The following is a 20,719-nucleotide window of genomic DNA, read 5'->3' on the forward strand; positions in this document are numbered from 1 at the left end:
TAAGACATATTGCTACGTAATCTAAATGTCATATCTATTTGATTGATGAAGAGGATTTGAGAAATTTCTCATAACAATAACACCTAAAGGGAAGGTTGATTTATGAAAACAGAGTTACAATGTACATCTGATTAGATAGACTTTGATAAAGCAAAGTGATTGTTTATGTCAAGAAAGCTAGAAGCCAAGCTGAGTAATAAAGTAAAAGGCTAAGGAAGGTCAAGTGATGCTAGTATCAATTGAGCTACAATTACTGTTGAGAAAATTTAGTGTTGATTGAGCATTAGTATTGAATGAGAAAGATAGTTGATGTCAAGCCAGAAGCTTTACAACAACTTAGTGTTAAGTAATGAGAAAGTATTCAATGATAACTGAGTGTCAAAATCTAGAGATTGTCTAGTGATAGTATGAGAATGAATTCAAAGAAATCATGATTCCTAGTTGACTCAGTTGATTTCTTGGGAGATGTAAACCATTTTGAAGATAAGATTAATGAGTTGGATCATTAAATTCAAGAAGAGGTTTAGGTAAAGACCTAATAGATTATTCAAGAGAAGTTTCTAAAAGTTGATCAAGAATATGGACAAATATAGTGACTCAAATTGAACATGATTGTAAACCCCAAGATCTATGGTGGTGATGGAAAATGGTAAATAAATAATTTTTTATTTAAAGAGGTAAAGATTCAAACAAAATATAGTGTGATCATGTGGTGAAGTGCAATTATATAAGAGAGGAACATATAGATAGAGGTGGATCAGAAGTGCATAAGAGTGTGAATGTGAAGCTAAACGAGAAAGCTTGCATAGATGATGTTGGTATTGATAGGTGAATTTGAGCAAAAGGCTTAAGAGTTGTTGAGAAGAGTGGATAGATTTCTTGAGTATATAAAAAAGTAAATATTTGTGTTTAATTTGTTCAAGTGGTACTTATGGACCTTGAGTAACGAACTCATCCTTGTCCACTCTTAGTTATTCTAAACATTTCTAAAAAGTCTTTAGTTCCATTTAGATATCTCAAAATTATCTTGATTTCAATCATGTGATTTTATTTTGGATTAGTAAAAAATCTTGCAATTATTCCAACTACTAATGCAATATCAAGTCCTGTGTGAACCACATACAAAAGTTTCCCAATTATTGATATGTAAGTAGTTTGATTTACCTCTTTTGAATCATGATTCTTTGAGAGATTATGTTTAGTAGACATAGCCGTTCCAACTGGTTTGGAATCTTTCATTCCAAATATTTTCAATGTTTCCTTGATGTATTTTGATTGAGTGATGAATATCCCATTCTATATTTGATTAACTTGTAGACCCACAAAAAAATTGATTTCACCAAACATAGAAATTTCTAATTCTTTCCTCATTTATTTAGAGAATGATTTACATAAGTTATCATGTCCTATAAATACGATATCATCTAGAAATATTTTTGCAAGCAATATCTTGTTCTGAGGTCTTTTCTTGGTATACAAATTGATATTATCATTTGTCTTTTCAAAACCAATTTTGACTAGATATCCATGAAGTATTTCATACCATGCTCTAGGAGCTTTCTTTAATCCATATAAGGCTTATTATGTTTACATACCATGTTCTTTGGCTTGGATCTATGAAACCTTCAAGTTGTTCAATGTAAACTTCTTCCTCTAATATTCTATTTAAGAAAGTTGATTTGACATCCATCTGATATACTTTGAATTTCTTTTGTGTTGCATATGCTAGAAGTGGTCTAACTCCTTCAAGTCTTGCAATAGAGGAAATTTTTTCCCCATAATCAATGCCTTCTTCTTGAGCATAACCTTTGCATACAAGTCTTGCCTTGTTTCTTGTCACTTCTCCTTTCTAATTAATTTTATTTCTAAATATCCATTTTGTACCAATCATATTATTATCCTTAGGTCTAGGAACAAGAGACTAGGTTTTATTCTTTTCTATTTGTTCAATCTCTTCATTCATTTCTTCTATCCAACATTCATTTTCTAAAGCATCTTTTACAGATCTAGACTCAATTCATTAAGTAAACATGTACCTTTTAACTTGTTCCTTGTTAATATGCCTAAACTATCTCTTGTCCAATTATTTGATTAGGAGTGTGATGTCTTCTAACAAATTTTACAAGCCTTGCATCTTTCTTACTTGATTATGAACTTGGATCACTTGATTCTTCAAGATCTCCACCCTTTTTCTCAAGTTCCTCTAGCTGATCTAGTTGTAACTCAGGTAGTACAACCTATGACTTGGGTTGCATTGCACGGGGCTGCAACTCAAGTTAACCTAAGTGTGACTTGGATGCCTTTTCTTGTGACTCAGGTTGAACTGCCAATGAATTGCTAGGTGCACTTGATTGCTGATTGGCTTCAACTTTTTGAGGTAAGGTTTCAGGTTCCTCTTCATAATAGACAAACTCTCTATAATCTTCAAGCTCTTTTTTGCTTTGTTCTTCACTTCTTTTTAAAAAATCATCAATTTTCACATGTGCGCTTTCTATGACTTTGTGAATAGTAAGATTCAACCATTTGTATGCCTTACTTTTATTGGAGTACCCTAGGAATATTCCTTTATCACTTTTTGCATCAAGCTTTCCTTTCCTTACATCTTTTAATATATAACATTTTCTTCCAAATACTCTAAGATAACAAACATTAGACTTATACCCATACCATAATTCATAAGGTGTTTTATTTGTACCTTTCTTCAATTGAACTCAGTTCAGCGTATGAATTGTTGTAGTTGTTTCTTCTCTCCAATATTTTGGTGCAACATTCTTCTCTGTCAATAATGTTCTTGCACATTACATGATGGATCTATTTGTTCTCTATGTTATTCCATTTTGTTATGGAGTTTTGTGTGTTGAAACCTATCTTTTGATTCCTCTTTCATTGTAGAACTCACTAAATTCATTTGAGATGAGTTCTCCTCCTCTATCTAATCTCAAGCATTTCAGATTTTTCCTTGTTTCTTTCTCAACTCTATCCAAATACCATTTGAACTTTTGAAAAGTATCAGATTTATCTTTCAAAAGTATTATGACCATCATTCTAGAATAATCATCAACAAATAGAATGAAATATATATCTCCATAATAGCTTTCTACACCTATTGGCCCACAAAGATATGTGTGAACTAGTTCCAAAACTTATTCAAAGAATTGTAGGACTTACTTTTGAAACTAATTTTACTCATTTTACCAATTTGATATTGTTTTCATATGCCCATCTTAGGTTTCTTCAGATAAGGTATGTGTCTTACTCTATTGTTCTTGATTATGGTGATTAGGCTATCAATGTTAACATGACACATTCTTTTATGCCATAGCCAACTTTCTTCAACTTGAGCTAACAAACAAGAAATTTCATTGAGATCTAGGTAAAACAAATTTCCTTTTGTTTGATTGCCAGTTCCAACTAGTTTTCTTTTTCCATCTAATAGTTTGTCCTTGTAGTTCATGAATTCAACTTTGTCTTCTATATTGTTCAATTGTGCTACACTAAGTAGATTATGTCTTAATTCTTCAACCCAATAGGCATTCAAACATTTAATTCCATTAGTTAATATTATGATCCTTTTACATAACATGGATCATTTTTTCCAAATCTAACACTCCCACCATCACAGTGTTCCAAATGTTCAAATGTTTTTTTATCACAAGTCATGTGATGAGAAAAACCATTATCTATGATCCATGTATAATTTTTTCTAACATGAGAGATAAGTGCCATCTTTTCATTTTCCTCATCACCAGATTCATCTTTAACAACAATATAAACTACTTCATCTTTATCATCATCATTATCAAAATCTTTGGCAATGTAACATGATTTCTTACCTTTTCCTTTGTAGTCCTTGTAGCTTTTGAAGTCTTTCTTGCATTTGAAATTTTTGAGCTTCTTTTCATTTTTATCTTCTTTGTTTGGACACCTTGCAACAATGTGACCTCACATGAGAAATAAATAGATGTAATCTTTCCTCTGAATTTATTTTTCCTCTTGCTACCCTTTTTGCTAGAAGAGCTTCAATGACTTCAAGATCTTCTTCTGATTCATTTTCTTCTTCATTGTCAACTTGCTTTCCTTTTGAGTTTTCTCCTTTTCTACCAAGGGTTAGTTTAGCTTTGAATGCAAATTCAAGATTGTTAGAAGGATCATAGTTATCAAAGTTATCCAACTCAAAAAAAATCAATCTTACCACAAGGGTACCTAGAGTTAAGCCATGTGTTGGATTGCATCTCATTTGTTGAATAGTTGAAACTCTAATTTCATAAATAGGAAGACAAGTTCTTAGTACCTTGCTGATTACTGTTTCATCATCAATTTTACCTCCTACAGCTTTGACTGCACTAACACAATCTTTGATCCTTTCACTATATTGGGCAATGTTCTCACCTTCTTTCATTTTCAATCGATCAAACTTTCCTCCTAAACTTTCTACCTTAGCTCTTTGCACATTTTTTTCACCTCCAAAGACTTTCTTCAACTTTTCCTACATGTCAAATGTAGCAGGACAATCCTCAACTTCATCAAATTCAAAATAGTTTAAAGAGGATAATGCAATATCAGTCATCATAATACTGTGATCCTTTTCTTCTTTTTATTTGCTCCATAGTTATAGGATTGGATGGTGGCACATATTTTCTCTCTTCGTAGAATACACCAACATCACTGATGCTTGATATATGAAGCTTTATAAACTCCTACCAAGTTGAAAAGTTTTCTTTGCTAAGTTTGGGAATCTCCCTTCTATAAGACATCCTAATCTTTAGCTAGGTCTTTAAAACCTTATCTTGCAAGCACCAACTACTCTAATATGCTGGAAATGTAAGAGGAGTAACTGAGAGTGGAGGTGTGAATCAATTAGCACAAAAACAAATCCTTTGTCCCAATACAAACTTTCACTAATCATGCAAAACTAGATAGCTCAGTTAACAATAGAATATTACTGATGCTTGGTTAATAAAGCAATCTTAAGATTATTAATATGTTTTAACCTTTAGTAACTTAGTTGTAGAAATATAAAGAATAATTAAATAGCATGAACACAGATGGCACAAAGATTTAATGTGGAAAATCAATTTGGGAAAAACCACTTTGTGTAACTAGTCACAATAATATTCACTCTTTTGAAGTGAGCCTTGTTAGGAGCCAACCCTGTTAAAGGTTACAAAACATACTGTTAATTATGACCCTATTAGAGGATTTAGTTCACCCTATTAGGAGTGGCTTGGTTAGAGGTCTTTAAACAATTCAATCTTGAAATGTCATCTTTTTAGAGGATTTACAAAATGACTATTAGGTCAACTTTGTTAAGAGATTTCTTTATTGGTACAATGGTTAAAACACAACAATAATTTGACCTAATTTATGAAGCAACTTTCTTAGCAAATTCATATCTCTATACTAGCTTAGCCTCTGGATCCTTCCTGATCAGATGTTTCTTTACAGCTTATCTTCCACACTTTCCTACTATGCCTTTTGCCTTCCCTCACATATCCATCCTTTTTAATATTCTTCTTGATACACTTTATCCTCACAACTTGACCTTTCTTATAATTAATAAGCTAGGAAAAATAAGCTTGAATACCCTTTCAAAACATCAATAACCATCCAAATAGTCGGCCTCAATAAATATAATATTTGACAATTTTATTTTTCTCTCACTCAATCAATACTAGGACTAAATGCTCGATTGACACTGTGATTTCTTCATTTCCTAACCACTTGGTCAATACTACAAGCATGAATCCTCTCATTAACTAACTTCTCGATTAATGTTGGAAAGCCTTCATTACTCGATTGCATGGTTAATATTGAGATATACAAGGTTAATACCACAAACTTTATATTGTTTGATTAATATTGACATTTGTGTAAACTTCAATGACAATATACAATTGTATAATTGTTTCCAACAATTAGACCCTCAAATAGTTTATTGAGAAATTGATTTTATAGCTATACCATATGTCATAAGAAAGTTATAAAGAAATTTCATAGCCTTTAGTAAATCATTGAGGATCATCATACTAGATATTTTAAAAAGCTTCTTGAATGACATACAGAAGTAATCAATACAAAATAAGCCATATGTGTTTTGTACAAAATTCAAAAGACTATTGTTTGTCATTATGTAACAAGAGCTCTAGTAGTATTGTATAAGGAAAACACACTTAAATAATGCATGTCGCTCTGTGTTGTAACAAAAATATTGAGCGTAGCTACTTGTAAATTTTTTTTGCACTAGTCCGAACTATACCATTTTTTTATGATCATTCGTGCCATGCTATTACTAAAATGCTTTGTTGCATGCAATCAATAGTATTTGTGATACCTAATTAGATTCTATAATGCTTTGAATTGTTAATAGTACACATTATTTTCCAGTAAAGTGAATAGTATATTTTTTATTTGATTTAAATAAATTTATAATATTTATCATTATTTTATTTTAAAATAACTTATTTAAATTCCTTTTTTTAATATTAATATAGTTTTACAATTCAAAAATGTTAATTAAAAATTAATCTTTTTAACAATCTTATTCTTTTAATTTTTTTAAAAATAAATTGTAGACAAGTATTAATTAGTGTGCGATATAAAGGCTTAAAATTTTTTAAATGACAACACCCTTCCCTATAGTTAAGAAATATCTGATTCGATTATGACAGCTTCTGTGGAATATTTTATAATCCACATACGATACCATTTCTAGAATTATGACTGCTTTAAAAAATTAAATGCTTCCAATGGTTTTGGTGCACAATATATACATTTCTAATCAAATCAATATGAATTTAAATGATCCAAATTTTTGCTATGATGAAATGGAAAAAATCAATGTGAGTCAAATTTAGAATGAGTACAATGTTTATCGTGATATAAGGATTGGTTCCCGAGTCAATACAATATGATGTACATGGAAAACTTTATATGTTTCTTATTACTTTTTTTTGATGAATAGTCCTTTTCAATTAATAAAATTTACTAAGATTAAAATTCACAAAAAAGGGTCGGGGGATATAGGATCACCCCGCGAATGAGTTCAATCAGTCAAAGCCGGAATAAACAACATGGCCGCAGCCAGAAACTATAAACTATTCATCAAAATAAAACATTTAAAACAACCTCATGCTACCAAGGCAGTACCAGTAGAGGGAGGAGGATCATATTTATCAAGAAATCCCCACGCATCAGTAGGATTGTGAGGTAGATTAGGAATAGTCCAGCTGTCAGCAACATCTACAGGATTTGGGGTAGTTGCAGTCTCTGCATCCTTCTTGTCTGGCCGCAAAGGAGAAATTGCCAAGGCCAGCCGGGGAAACTTGCCAGAGTGTGCCTGTCCAAGGGGAGGAGCCGGAGACCAGCCAGAAGCCCACCCAAGAGGGGGAGCCGAGGACCAGCCAGAACCACCACGTAGTGGGGAAGTGGAGTGGCGCCTCCAACTTCCATGACCACCACTGGGAGAGCGATGGCGGGGACCTTGGGAGTGCGACGTGTGTGAATGGCGACCAGAGGACTGGCATTTGGAATGACGACTACGAGACGAGGAGGCATCAACTGAGGCATCCAGAGGCACTCTGGCAATGGTACAGGGAGCATTGCCCCAATGATTTAACAATTCCTGTAAGTGGGCAACCTCCAGGGCAACTTTATTAGCTTGCACCTGTATTCGCATAATGACATTGTTACAAATGCATGCCTTAGTATAAATTGCAATGTTAACATCCAAAAAACTGTGAGTGAATAAAATTGCATTCCTATCTTTCCATAGAGAAAACAAAATTTCCATCCTGAAAGTATGCCAAATCTGAGAAAACTTTCAAGGAAATCTGGGGGAATCACCCAGCAGGATCATGTGCCATGAAAAAGGTTCGGGCCTGAAAGGCTTGAAAAAATCATGAATCTAGTGCCAATAATTATGAGCACACTTGCAAAACCAAAAAATATGCAAAAAGGACTTAGGTTGGCCACAGAAGGGGCATCTAGGATCAGGAACCCCAATATGCTTGAGTCGAGGCCCCAGGGGAAGACCTTGGAAGGCAAGGCACCAAGCAAAGTGAGCAATCTTAGGTTCTGTAATGGCACTCCAAATGGTGTCGACCCATTTTCTCCATTGAGAAAGTGAAGAATGCAAATTCCACCGTTGATTAAGCGTGTCCACCATTGGAAGGTGCGACGAAAGCCATCTGTATCCCATATTGGGCTTATAATTGGTAAATGGAGTGGCAGGAAACCACTTCCAATTATATCGCCAAGGTCAAACAGACTAAATCCCCACTTTATGAAGTAAGTGTACAGGGATGGAGGACAATAGAAGGTCATAAGTCTGGTGATCGGCACGAACAAGGCGATATTGAACTTGCATATCCTCCCATGACCTAAAATTCATGGTGACTCTTGAAAAAATGTCCTTGGTAGTGCGAATGCCACGTTTAAAGAAACGCAGAGCACTGACACCTTGAGTCTTGGCAAGAGGAATACCCTGGAAGGCAAATAGGGGAGACCACCAAATGTTCTATTGATTTAAGGACAGCCCATTGCAAAACTCATCACCAGCCCAACGAAGCCAAGGTTTAACAGCTTCCCAAGCTTTCTAGATGCTCTTTATAGCAAAAAGAACCCTGTATGACCACTAGGTCACGCATAGTGAGAAGGGTCTGAAAACCAATCCTCTTCCATGCCGGTCTGTTAGCAGGGAAGCCTGAAGAGATGCAATGCCTGACAAGAATTTTCCAGGCTTCATCTCTAGAAATAGCTCTGATAATCCATTTAGCATAGAGGAAAAGGCCCTACTTTCAAGTGGAAAGTAGGCTGACACCCCCAGATTCCCTTGGGAGACAACAAAAATCCTAAGCAACTCTGTGAAAACCATGATGGTCAGAACCAGAGGCCCAAAGAAAATATTTGAGAAAATGTTCTAATTTGAGATGGGAAGCTTTGGAGGGAGCCAAACAAGAAGAATAATACACATGGGTGGCAGCCAAAATCTTAGAACAAATCTAGAATTTACCAGCAAGAGAAAGCGGCTTAGTGATCCAATAATCAAGCTTTTTGCTAATCTTTGTAAGCACAACATTCCAAAGTTCCACAGGGGAAGCCTGGAAAGCAAAGGGAATGCCAAGAAAGTGGAAAGTTTCTCCATGAGTAACCCATTTCCATTGGAATTGGCTAAGCCAAGGTGGAGCTAGCAAAAAAGACTATCGGTAGCAGAGCGTTTTATGCCATTGAATGGAAGAGCCAGAGGCTTGACAAAAAATGTCAAGACAATTTAAAGCATTTTTGATATTGTCTTCATCTTCAAGAAGAGTAAGAAAAGAATCATCAGAAAAATGACCATTGACTAACTGGGAGGAAGAATCAGGCAAGGAAATGCCATGAACCAGCCTTGAAGACACAGAGTGAGCAAGTAAATAACCAAAACCTTCAACAGCAAGGACATAAAGCGCTAGAGCTAATAGACAACCTTGTTTGATGGAATGAAAAAGTCCAAAAGCTTCAGATTGTGAATTATTGATGGTGATGCAAGCATTAGCGTCACCAAAGAGCATCTCCACAGACTGAAGGAAATTGGGACCAAAACCCAAAGCCTGAAGCATAGCCAAAATGAAAGGCCATTCAATGCGATCATAGGCTTTAGCAAAATCTATCTTTAAAAAGATAGCTTGCTACTTGGACTTATGGGCCCATTCCATACCTTCCCAGACAGCAATGATGTTGTCAAGAATATACTTGAATTTGATGAAGCCAGTTTGTTTAGGTCGCACAATTAGAGGAAGCATATGGCAGATTTTGAGAGAGAGCACCTTAGCAATGATCTTATAAGACACATCCAGGAGGGTGATGGGCCTACAGTTGCAGATGTCCTTAGGATCACCAACTTTAGGTATGAATTTAATAGTGCCTTTATTTATAATCGCTCCTAAGCTTTTAGAATGGTATGCTTCAAGATAGACTTTGTGCAAATCAGGACCAATTTGCTCCCAAAGATGTTTGTAAAATTCATAGGGAAATCTATCACACCCAGGGGATGTGTCATCCGCCATGGAGTAAACTGCCTCTTTAAGGTCTCGGAGGGAAATAAGTTGCTCACAAAAAGCGCATTGCTCAACCGCGAGGCGGTTTGGAGTAACAGTAATACACCTTCTGAGAGCCTCCTCCTGAGCAACCAAATGGCCCTGCGAAGCAAAAACGTTCTCATAGTGAATAAAAAAAGCTTGTAGGATGTCTGGTAGACTAGAAAGAACATTAGTTCCCTATTTTATCTTTTTAATCCCAACATTGGTATGACAGGCTTAGAGAGCCTAGAAGAACTCCTTTGAGGCTTTGTCGCCAACCTCCAACCAGTGGAGATGGGCTTTTATTTGAGCTCCTTAGGCAGCATAGTTATCAAAAATTTTCTTTTCATGGCGAAGCTTGGCAAGCTGAAGTTGAAGATCCACATCAAAGGGGTTGAAGGTGAGTGCTTCAGAGGCTTTTTTGAGGGCAAGGGTGTTGACTTCATAAGATCATTTTTTGAAAATTGCCAGCTGATGCCCATAGATGCGCAAAAAATGAGCCGTTCTGGTAATGGCATCATTCCACCATTGAATCCAACCTTGATGGGAATGTGGACATGGTTCCAAATTCCAGACATGTTGTATGTAGGAGATGGTGGAGGCATGCAATAGCATAGATGTGTTGAGGAAGAATTGAGACTTAACCACTTTGGGGATAGCTATTTGCCAAGAAATGCAAAAATAAATGGGATAGTGGTCTGACAACATCACATCTATCAAGGGAATGACAGGTAGATCACGATCTTTAAAAAAGTAAAAAAAAGATTGCACTGAGATCATAGCATGATCAAGACGTTTCAATATGCGGTCAAGACCAACTCAAAAATTAAACCAAGTGTGCCAAGCCCCATTATCATGATGGTGGCTAGTATTGGGATCAAAGAGGCTCAATTTATGACACATGTAAAACCAAACTTCTCTTTCCCCAACTGTCCAACAGAAAGGCAGAATGCCATCTTTGTTAGAGGCCACTTAAACCATATTGAAGTCCCCACACAGGACCCAAGTAGCTAGCGGCAGGTTTTCAGCAAGCCAAACCCACATTTGTGCCCTTTCCACAACATCATTGGAGGCATAAACATTAATGACTCCAAAAGAATGATTGTTAATGGAAAGAAAAAGCCAAATAATACAGTGTGTGGGGTCAAAACCATGCGAAATAATAGCAGAATGAAGGCAAGGTGACAGGAGAGTAACTACACCACCTCGGCTAGCTTCATGCTGAGAAGAAAACATGATGCTATCTTGCCAAATAAAGTGGCATGCAGCAGAAAGTATGAAACCAGAAATCTTAACTTCTTGCAGACAAAGAAAATCTAAATTCCCAAGTCTATGATGGGTATCCTAAACATAGAATTATCTGGGGAGGTCTGTAAGACCTCAAACATTCCAAGAGAGGAAGTTCATGAAAACTCTTCCATGTCATCCTCGTCCTCGAGAGAGGAGTAACTATTCTGCAAAAAGGTAGAAACTGGGTGAAAGTCAGACAGGAAATCCTCTGGATTTAGAGTCTGCCATTTGATCCCTGATATCTCCGCACGTCCAGGAGGACTTTGAGAAGGCCTTTTTGTTGGTGGTACTATGGAAGAGACTGCAAGAGGAGAACAAGCCCCAGGCAAGGACGAGGTCCTGGTGGCTGCCTTAATCCCCTGCGAACCAGCAGGGTTTGAAACCTATGAAATCGGAACAAGTGCAACAGAAGCACTAGCATCTCCACGCTAGCAGGCGCTGACACTTCGGTGGAAGTAGGAGGAATCATGATAACTTTCGCATAGGATGGCTTGGGGGCCAAAGGATTCAAGGCAGGCTTTCCTTTGAGCCCAACGGTAATCCATTCTTCTTTTTTTCCTTCGACCTGCTTGATAGGCATTGCTTTAGTCTGGGGTTTGACCCTAGGCGTGGCCAAAGGGAAATCCCTGATCTTGTGTTTCACAGACTGGCACCTATAACAAGTGTTAGGTAGGTTCAAGTAAAGTACCTTCTATGTGAAGGTTTGAGCGCCAATCTAGATTTTCATAGAATCCTTGAGATCTTTAGAAAGATCAACTTCAATGCAAACACGCCGTTGAGGGTGAGCATTAAAAAATTTCTCTAGCTCCTTGGTAACAACTTTGCCAAGGGCTTGGGCAATAGACTCAATAAAAGGCCAGCAGGGCAAGGGTAGACCTGGGAATTCAACCCAAACAGGAACCCTAATCTTTTTATCATCCGAGACAGAGAAGTCTAGGGACCATTTTTGAAAAACAAGCAGAGAGGAATGCACAGACCAAGGGCCGTTGGTAAAAATCGCGTCTGCTTGTGATGGGTTAGCAAAGCAAAATAAAAAAAAAACCTTTGGTAAGCTTTTGCACAGCATCAAGGCGGACTCCATGAGGAGTCCAGCTTTTGTTGACCCATTCTCTGAGCATAGCTTTAGGGGGAGTCATACCAAAAAAATACCCTATCAAGGTATGTTGTTCTAACCAGTCACATGCATCATCAAATTCTTGCAAAGGAAGGACAATATCAGGATTACCTCATGGAAAACCTTCAGGACAAACTTGCACGGGTGTTTGTTCGGTGGCGGCACCATGGCAGTCTGAAGCAACAACGTGAACACCAGAAACAACTGGTTCACCGCTAGCCGGAGCCATTATATCCTAACCTAAAGCTTCCACAGTAAATGCGGTATGACATGTGCCGACAGAAGGGGAGTGCAAGCGAAAGGCCGTACGCAAAAAAGACTGAAAGTTCACATGAAGCAAAAAAACCCTAGCAGAGCGAAAAAACTTCATTTCTTATTACTTTGAAAACTATATATTTATTATTATATTAGGCCATTTTTTTGGATAGGAGATGAGTTGGTATATTTTAAGTAAAAGCTGAGTAAATATTAGTTTGTCTTATTTCTCTTCCAAATTAAGATTGGTTTTTTTGATCATTTATTATTATTATTTGAAAATCAAATATTTAAACTTAATTTATTAATTTAAATATTTATTCTCTTATTAATAATTACTATAGTTAATTAGGCAAGAGCCTATAATATAATGGTAATTTTTGAGCCTCACATGTGGGAGGTCTTAAGTGCTAATAAATAATAGTAATTAATCTAGACTATGATCAAGAAAAAAAACTTTAATATAGTCAACTAGAAGATATTTTAATTTAAATTAAATTCCATAATGATTAATTTATTGAATAGCTCTAATATATTAGAACAAGTGCCACATAGTGGCTTATATTTTCCCTAAGCTATAGTTTAATTAATAAAGTAAAAAAAAATAATTTGTTAAATAAATTTATGTTGGCACCTGTATAGACCCAATAATTTTAGTGGTTCAATCTGCATTTCAGACATGTTTATTGTTTCAATATGGCACAACAAGCATGTTCAGACTATTGTTTCCAAAGTGTGCAAGACCATTGTCAGACCTTTACATGAAATGATTCAGAGGTTTATAAGTCTAGACGTGTAGTTCAAATTCCTACCTAAATTAGATTTCAATGGTTTGACAAAGTTCATATTGCTTCAAAAATGATTCACAAGTCCAAGATAAAAAGTTCAAGTTTTGGATATTTACTCGTCAGTTTAGAGGAATAGTTTCATGATTCAAATTGATTCATTCAAGTTCACTGGTTCAAAAATATGATATGGTTATAGCAAATAAGAGTTGCAACAAGAAAAATGATTCTAGAAATACAAGAATGAGAATATGGATGCAAGCAAAGATGAGAAATATAAGGTTAATGCTGGTGAAATTATCTTAGTAATTTTGTTTTATGACAGTTTGACAGACCTTCAAACAGTAGTGAATAACTTTTGACTTGGATATTATTTTCCAAATCACTTTGGTGGGAACGTGGATGACTAGGATTTCAACAACATATCCAAAAGTTAGCAAGATCCAATAGTGTTAGAATTATTCTTAATCTGCCCAGCATCAACAATATGTTTATTTTAGATTAATACATTCATATGTCACATGTCCAAATATCATTAAAAATATTTAAGTATATCCTTTCAAACTTTGCATAAATAGTTTATGAAGATATCAGATTAAAAAGGTGAGGAATTTTATCAAAAGGAGAAAAAAAGATTAAAGAGTCTAATTGGAGATAGTTTCAAGAATCAGTTATAATAAATTGGCAAGCATCATCAAGTGAGGAAGATAAATATGCAAAAGAAAGCCAAGAAAAAGGTTCTAGTTTTGCTAAATTTTTTTGGGAAGACTTTGAACGACAACGGAATAAGGGATTCTAGAAGAGTAGAGTTTTTATTTCTTTTTTTGGACTTTGTCCTAGGGAAAGGGGAAAGTCTTGATTTTAATTGTAATGTAAGGGAGGGAATGTTTATTTCTTCTAAGTAGTGATTCTGATGCAAAGATGTAATAAGATCTATATAATCTTTTGCACATTAGAGAAGGGAAATATGAGAGATAAATGCATATCAAAACTTAGAGTTTGAGCATTTATCTTTCCACTGATTATGATCTTTGTATAATTTTCAATTTTTTTAATGCATTTTATATCACTATTGTCTGAATACATTTAACTTTAAGGTTTTTGAAGCTTTGATTCTTCATTTCCTCAAAAGGATGAAAAGTACATTCCTTGTTTAATTCTCTTTATTAGGTAAGGTCTAAATGAATGGACTTTGTGTCATTTGTTTGTTGTTTCTAGTTGTTCATTTTCCTTTTGCATCTATTATGTGTTTACATGAAAATGTTTGTAGCCTTTGCTTTCAGGTTAAATTTTTTTGTTAAATTTCATTCTATGTATATCTAAATCGAGAAGTTGTACCTTGTAAAATTTAGAGGGCACTTGCATAGTCCAATGGCAAAGTGACCCAACTATTAATGCTGATAAAGTCTTCTTGTCCAAGCATTTTAGGGTCAATTTGTATATATTTTTTTGGAGGGCAATGTGTTCACTAACATATTTTTGGCGACTGTGTTGGGGATCTAAAAACAAAGGTTAGTGTCTATAATTGTTTCCTCAGTTCTATGATTATCTTTGTGTCCAAGAGATTGGTGACTCTATATAAAGAACATGTTGGATATGAAAGTTATGAGAAGGCCAAATCCCACTCTCATGGAACTTTGTTTGATGGAGGATAAGGTGTTGCATGAATTTGTGGATAGCTATAAAGAAAGCATTTACCAAGCTATCAAGAACGATATAAGCTTGGAAAATGACACCACATATTGGCTATTGTGGAGAAGCCTTTGTGTCAGATTTCACAAGTCGAAAGGTTAGAAGAAAAAGAGAAAAGTGTTGCAAGTATATTAGAAAAGGGTATCATAGCTAAATAAAGAGTTGAAAGTTGATGAAGAAGAAGCTTCAATTATCTTAGTTTCATCCATTTATCTCAATCACCTCGTCATGAGTGAGTAAGAAATCCAAATAATCATAACTCAGTCACAAGAAAACCAGAAATAGGTAAATGAGAACACTCTAATTAGGAGTGAGAACCATGGCAGTAGTAAAGAAGAGTTGATAGTCAAAGAGGAAGAACCTCTAGAAAAATCATCTTATTTCATCTCTAGTAACTATGCAGTTTTTGCTGATTATGATGCCACTCAAGGAAACATTGATAAAGGTGCTCCTAAATCTCTTTCTTCTCCAGATTTAGAAAGCTTGAAATCTGAAAGTGATGATAGTCATCTTGTTGTGAAGGTTCCTATTTGCAAAAAAATTACCAATGACATGTTACTGGAATTTGAATCTTTTTTTTTTAATGAGAAAGCTTAAAGTAATCTATCCTATTGTGAAATTAGTGGTCAGCCCATTGAAGAATCTTGTCAATCTAAAAATGAAATTTGTGGTTATGATGAGGTAAAAATGTTGTTGGATAAAGCTTGTAACGATAAAGTTCTTTTTGAGAAAAGAGGGTATGAAGATAACTTTCAACTCATTGATGACTCGGTCAAGATGCTAAAGGATACTCTTCTTAATGAACAAGTAGAAATTATCATACATGAATTTCTATCATCACTCAAATCGGATCATCTTTTCCATAATGACTTGGGTATTCATTCAAATCAAATTGAAAATGAAACAATCATTGATAACTTTTCTTTTTATTCTTCTATGTGTGGCTTTGTTGATTTGGATTGTCAAAGTGATGACACTTTGGGAAAAAGAAAAGACAAAATACATTGCATGCTTGCTGATAGTTTGATTCTTGAAAGAAATGAGGAGAGAATATACTCTAGAATTGACCCTATGTTGGATGGGGCATCTCTTTTCCTACAAGTTTATTGTGATATCAAATGCCATATGCAAAGCGTTCTTGGTGACAACATTTCTCGATATTGTGCATCTTTTCTTGAGGAGATTTCTTCATTTAATTTTTCTCAATTTGAAGTAAAATATGTCTGGATGGATGTTGAAGATCAATTCTTAGGGAAAAAAGAGTGCTATGATGAGTTATGCTTATTCAGGAAGAAGTGCTTGGTCAACATATTTATTTGAATGGTGTGGAGCTGCTCCATTGAGACATGATTTGCTATGGTAGAAAGGCTCCTACTTCTCCAAGCTGGTAAATGGATTCAAGTGACATTTTCTTACTTCTATCTCCTATGTTATGCTCTCTTCCTACGTATGTACATGTTGTTAATTTCTTTTGGTGTGTGTAGTGTTAGTTTGAATAATGCACAAGGTTCTTACTTGCTAGTAGTTTAGGTGTTTAGGCTGGTTGGCTTTGCCCTACTCCCCTCCGCCCTTTTGCAAGCAACTCCCAATTTTTCTTTTCTTAGTGACTCTATTTTCCCAATGGATAAGGCACTTTTCTTTTTCGAAAGATTGTTGAAGTTTTCTATTTTCGTGTCGATAATAGTCCCACAGTTAGAGCCCCTATTGGCACCTGTATAGACCTAGTAATTAAACTTTTAGTATAGGGTCTCAAAACTCTTTGAACTGAGTCCAAAGAAAGTTCAAATAGGTTATTGTAAGCCATCCTAGTTCAATGGTTCAAAAGTTTAGTGGTTCAATTTTCATTTCAAACATGTTTGTTGTTTTGATATGGCACAATAGGTGTGTTCAGACAATTGTTTCCAAAGTGTGCAAGACCATTGTCAGACCCTTATTTGAAATGATTCATAGGTTTATAAGTACAGATGTGTAGTTCAAATTCCTAAGTGAATTATATTTCACTGGTTCAACAAATTTCATATTGCTTCAAAAATGATTCACAAGCCCAAATTTAGAAGTTCAAAGTTTGGATCTTTACTTATTAGTTTAGAGGAATAATTTCATGATTCAAATTGATTCATTGAAGTTCACTAGTTCAAGAATATGATATGACTATAGTAAATAAGACTAACATTTATGAGAAAGCATATGAAGAAGAGTAAAAGTGATTACAAACCACAGGGATTGCAGATGCTATGAATGCGATTGTAGCTGCCTTCACCCATGCTTTCAAACATGCAATCAAGTCCATTAGTTAACCCTACCCTCCAATCAGAAAATCTTTAACACAACAGATCTAAGAGTAATAGTCTAAGCAGGAAATGGGCAAGAAAAAAGAGAGAGTTGTGATTACCGTGTGAGTAATGCTTCGCTCTGTGCTCAGCAATGGCGTTGGGGGAACTAGCGCTAAGAGAAGAAGTCGAGCTCATGTCCTGCCTCCTCGCTGTCCACCATTCTCGAGCATATTCCATGATAGAAAATGAGAATATTAAGCTTAAAAAATTGCTAATCTTCTACTGATTTCACCCACTAAAAGCAAGTCAGTAACCATTAAAAATGATAACAAAATTGGGTATGTGCAGGATCATGGTGTGCCAAAAAGTGGCGATGTGAAAAAAAAAGAGTTTGAAGACGCCTAAAAGCGCTTCAAAATCCGCTTTGACTTTTTTTTACCTATCCAGGAACCAAACCTGGAAGGTTAATCCGAGCCTTATCGGATATCCGATATCATATCGGATATCTGATTTGATATCGTATATCCGATTTTAAATCCAATATTCGACTAATAATTAAAATCATATAATAGTATGATATATTATTTAATATTATTATTATTGATATAAAATAATAATAATATTATTAAATAATATATCATACTATTATATTATAATAATAATATTATTATTTAATATTATTATTATAATAATTATTATACTATAATATAATAATATTATTATAATTATTATTATACTATAATATAATAATATTATTATAATTATTATTATACTATAATATAATAATAATATTATTATAATAATTATTATACTATAATATAATAATAATATTATTATTATATTATAATCGTATAATATTATACTATAATAATAATATTATAATAACATATTATATTATAATAATATAATATATTATTTCATATATTATAATATATAGTAATGTAATATAATATATATATATAATATAATATAATAATAAAAAGTAATATCTTATAATATAATATATAATAAAAAAGTATAATATATTATAAATTATAATAATATAGTATAATAATAATATTTTATATTATAATATATAGTAAATTAATATAATAAATATAAAATATAATATAAAAATATGTAAAATGTAATATATATGTTATATTATATATATTATAATATCGGATATCCGATACCTGTGCATGGATTAAATACAAAATCACAGACCCGCGGCCCTTATTTTCACGTGAATTTGGGCCAGTCAGATCGGATATCAGATAATAAATCGGATATCAGATAGCAAATCGGATATAAGATATCAGGTATGTTCCCCCCCCCCCCCCCCCCTTGACTCATTTTTAACCTAAATTTAATAGATTTTAACAAGATTTTGTTTTTTTTAGTTGAATCTAGGGTTTTTTTGACAAAAATGGTTAAAATTTAGATTTTTTTTTAATATATATTACGTTTTGCAATTCAATAGGAATGGCTGATCAAAATGATGACACTGAGGCAGGGAATAATATTCCGAGCAACCCACCACCAAACGATCCAGTATCCCCACAAAACCGTCCACCAAATGATCCTCTACCTCCTCAAAACCCTCCTCGAATCGAGGATTTGATAAATGAAAATCTCACTGAGTTGAGAGTTTTGCATAGAACATACAATAATGTACCTGCACTGGCTCCTATGTTATCCACGTTAAACACCATAGTGGATAACATTGAAACTCTTACAAACCAACAAAATACCACTCTTCGTTGGCGTGATGAAATGCACCAGATGTTTGATGATGGTTTGGATTATGATGAGGTCGCGGCCCTCAACATAACCAAAGACGATTTGGAAAGCCTTTTTACTAACCCAAAAACGGGTATACTAGTTGACCCAAAAAAAACCAAACTATCGATTAAATGGTGCACAAATGACGCCATACGTGCAAATTTTTGGGACCGTTGGTAGATGGTCTTTGATATCCCTCCACATGGAAATTTAGACATACCATTTTATTTCCTTAAAAAATTATATGTAGAATTTGTGTTGAAACTTAAAGTGAACTATTGGAGCATGAAGCCCAACATGGGCTTAGGACTAGGAGCTCCTCAGGATAGACCCTCTTCCCAACGGAAGAAACTTGGCACTTTTGTCCCCCCCCTTGATATCTCCCCCCGTCCTCGAGTGCAGCATCTAGATATTATGGCAGAGGCTAGCTCTCAGACCATCAGAGCCATTCATAGGCTGAGTAGCCTAATGATATCTCAGGCTAGGTTAGTCTTGCCTCCTCGTGTTGATGATGTTGGTGCCAGTTCATCATCGGCTAGCTCATCACACATTTGTGTGCCTCACACTTGCATTACATGCAAGAATATTTGCCTAGGTACCATAGGTGATCTTCCTGAGTATCATTTTGTATTAGACAAGGATACACCAGACGCACGTGCAGAGGCTACAGACCCTGATGCAAGAGAGGAGGGGCATGTAGAGGCATGGACTCCTTCGGTGTCGGTACGTGTATACATTTTTTTGTTATGACATATGTGATTTAAAGTTAATTTTTATAATAGAGTAATTTTAATTTTTAAGCTATACTGACTTTTACATGTATGTGATCTTCATTCATGTTTAGTTGATGACCGAGGAGGAGCTCAGACAGATAGATGATGCTACACTCTCGGCCATTTCATTTGGCCTTGAGACATCTACAGTACATTATGTTGTGTTTGCATTTCTTTTTTCTATTTGATATTGTAGCATATATGGTTGCTAATCTTTCTTTTATCTTGCAGATACCACCTGCCCCAGGGGGTGAGCCAGCATGCATTGACAAAGGAAAGGTAATTAGATGTTTTCTAATTGATTAAATATTGATGCATTCTTGTAAAATGTTTGTGGTAATCTCATTTAATTACATTATTTATTGTATATAGGGTGTGGCTACTGGTGATGAGCCTGTACAGATTCGGCGTCCTAGATCATCAAGGATTTTCATTCGCACAGAGAGCCCCATTGTATGTATAAGTATCATTTATTTTTTATTTTTTTAATTGATGCAGAAATCCTAAAATCCTAAAATCCTATCTCATGCCCAATTACAACTTTCTTCCACATATGAGTCCAACATTATAACTTTGTATGCTTCCATGAGCCATAATTGGTGCAAGGATTGCCCAATTGACTTCAAGAGATGTTCCATGACCACTGTAATGCCTTGGATCTTCAATGTTCCCCTAATGAGCATTGGATGCTCTTACATCACTTATCTTCATAAATAAA

The sequence above is a fragment of the Cupressus sempervirens genome, chromosome 5 (assembly GCF_028749045.1).
Source record: "Cupressus sempervirens isolate cs-2001-9-10 chromosome 5, ASM2874904v1, whole genome shotgun sequence".
NCBI lineage: Eukaryota > Viridiplantae > Streptophyta > Pinopsida > Cupressales > Cupressaceae > Cupressus > Cupressus sempervirens.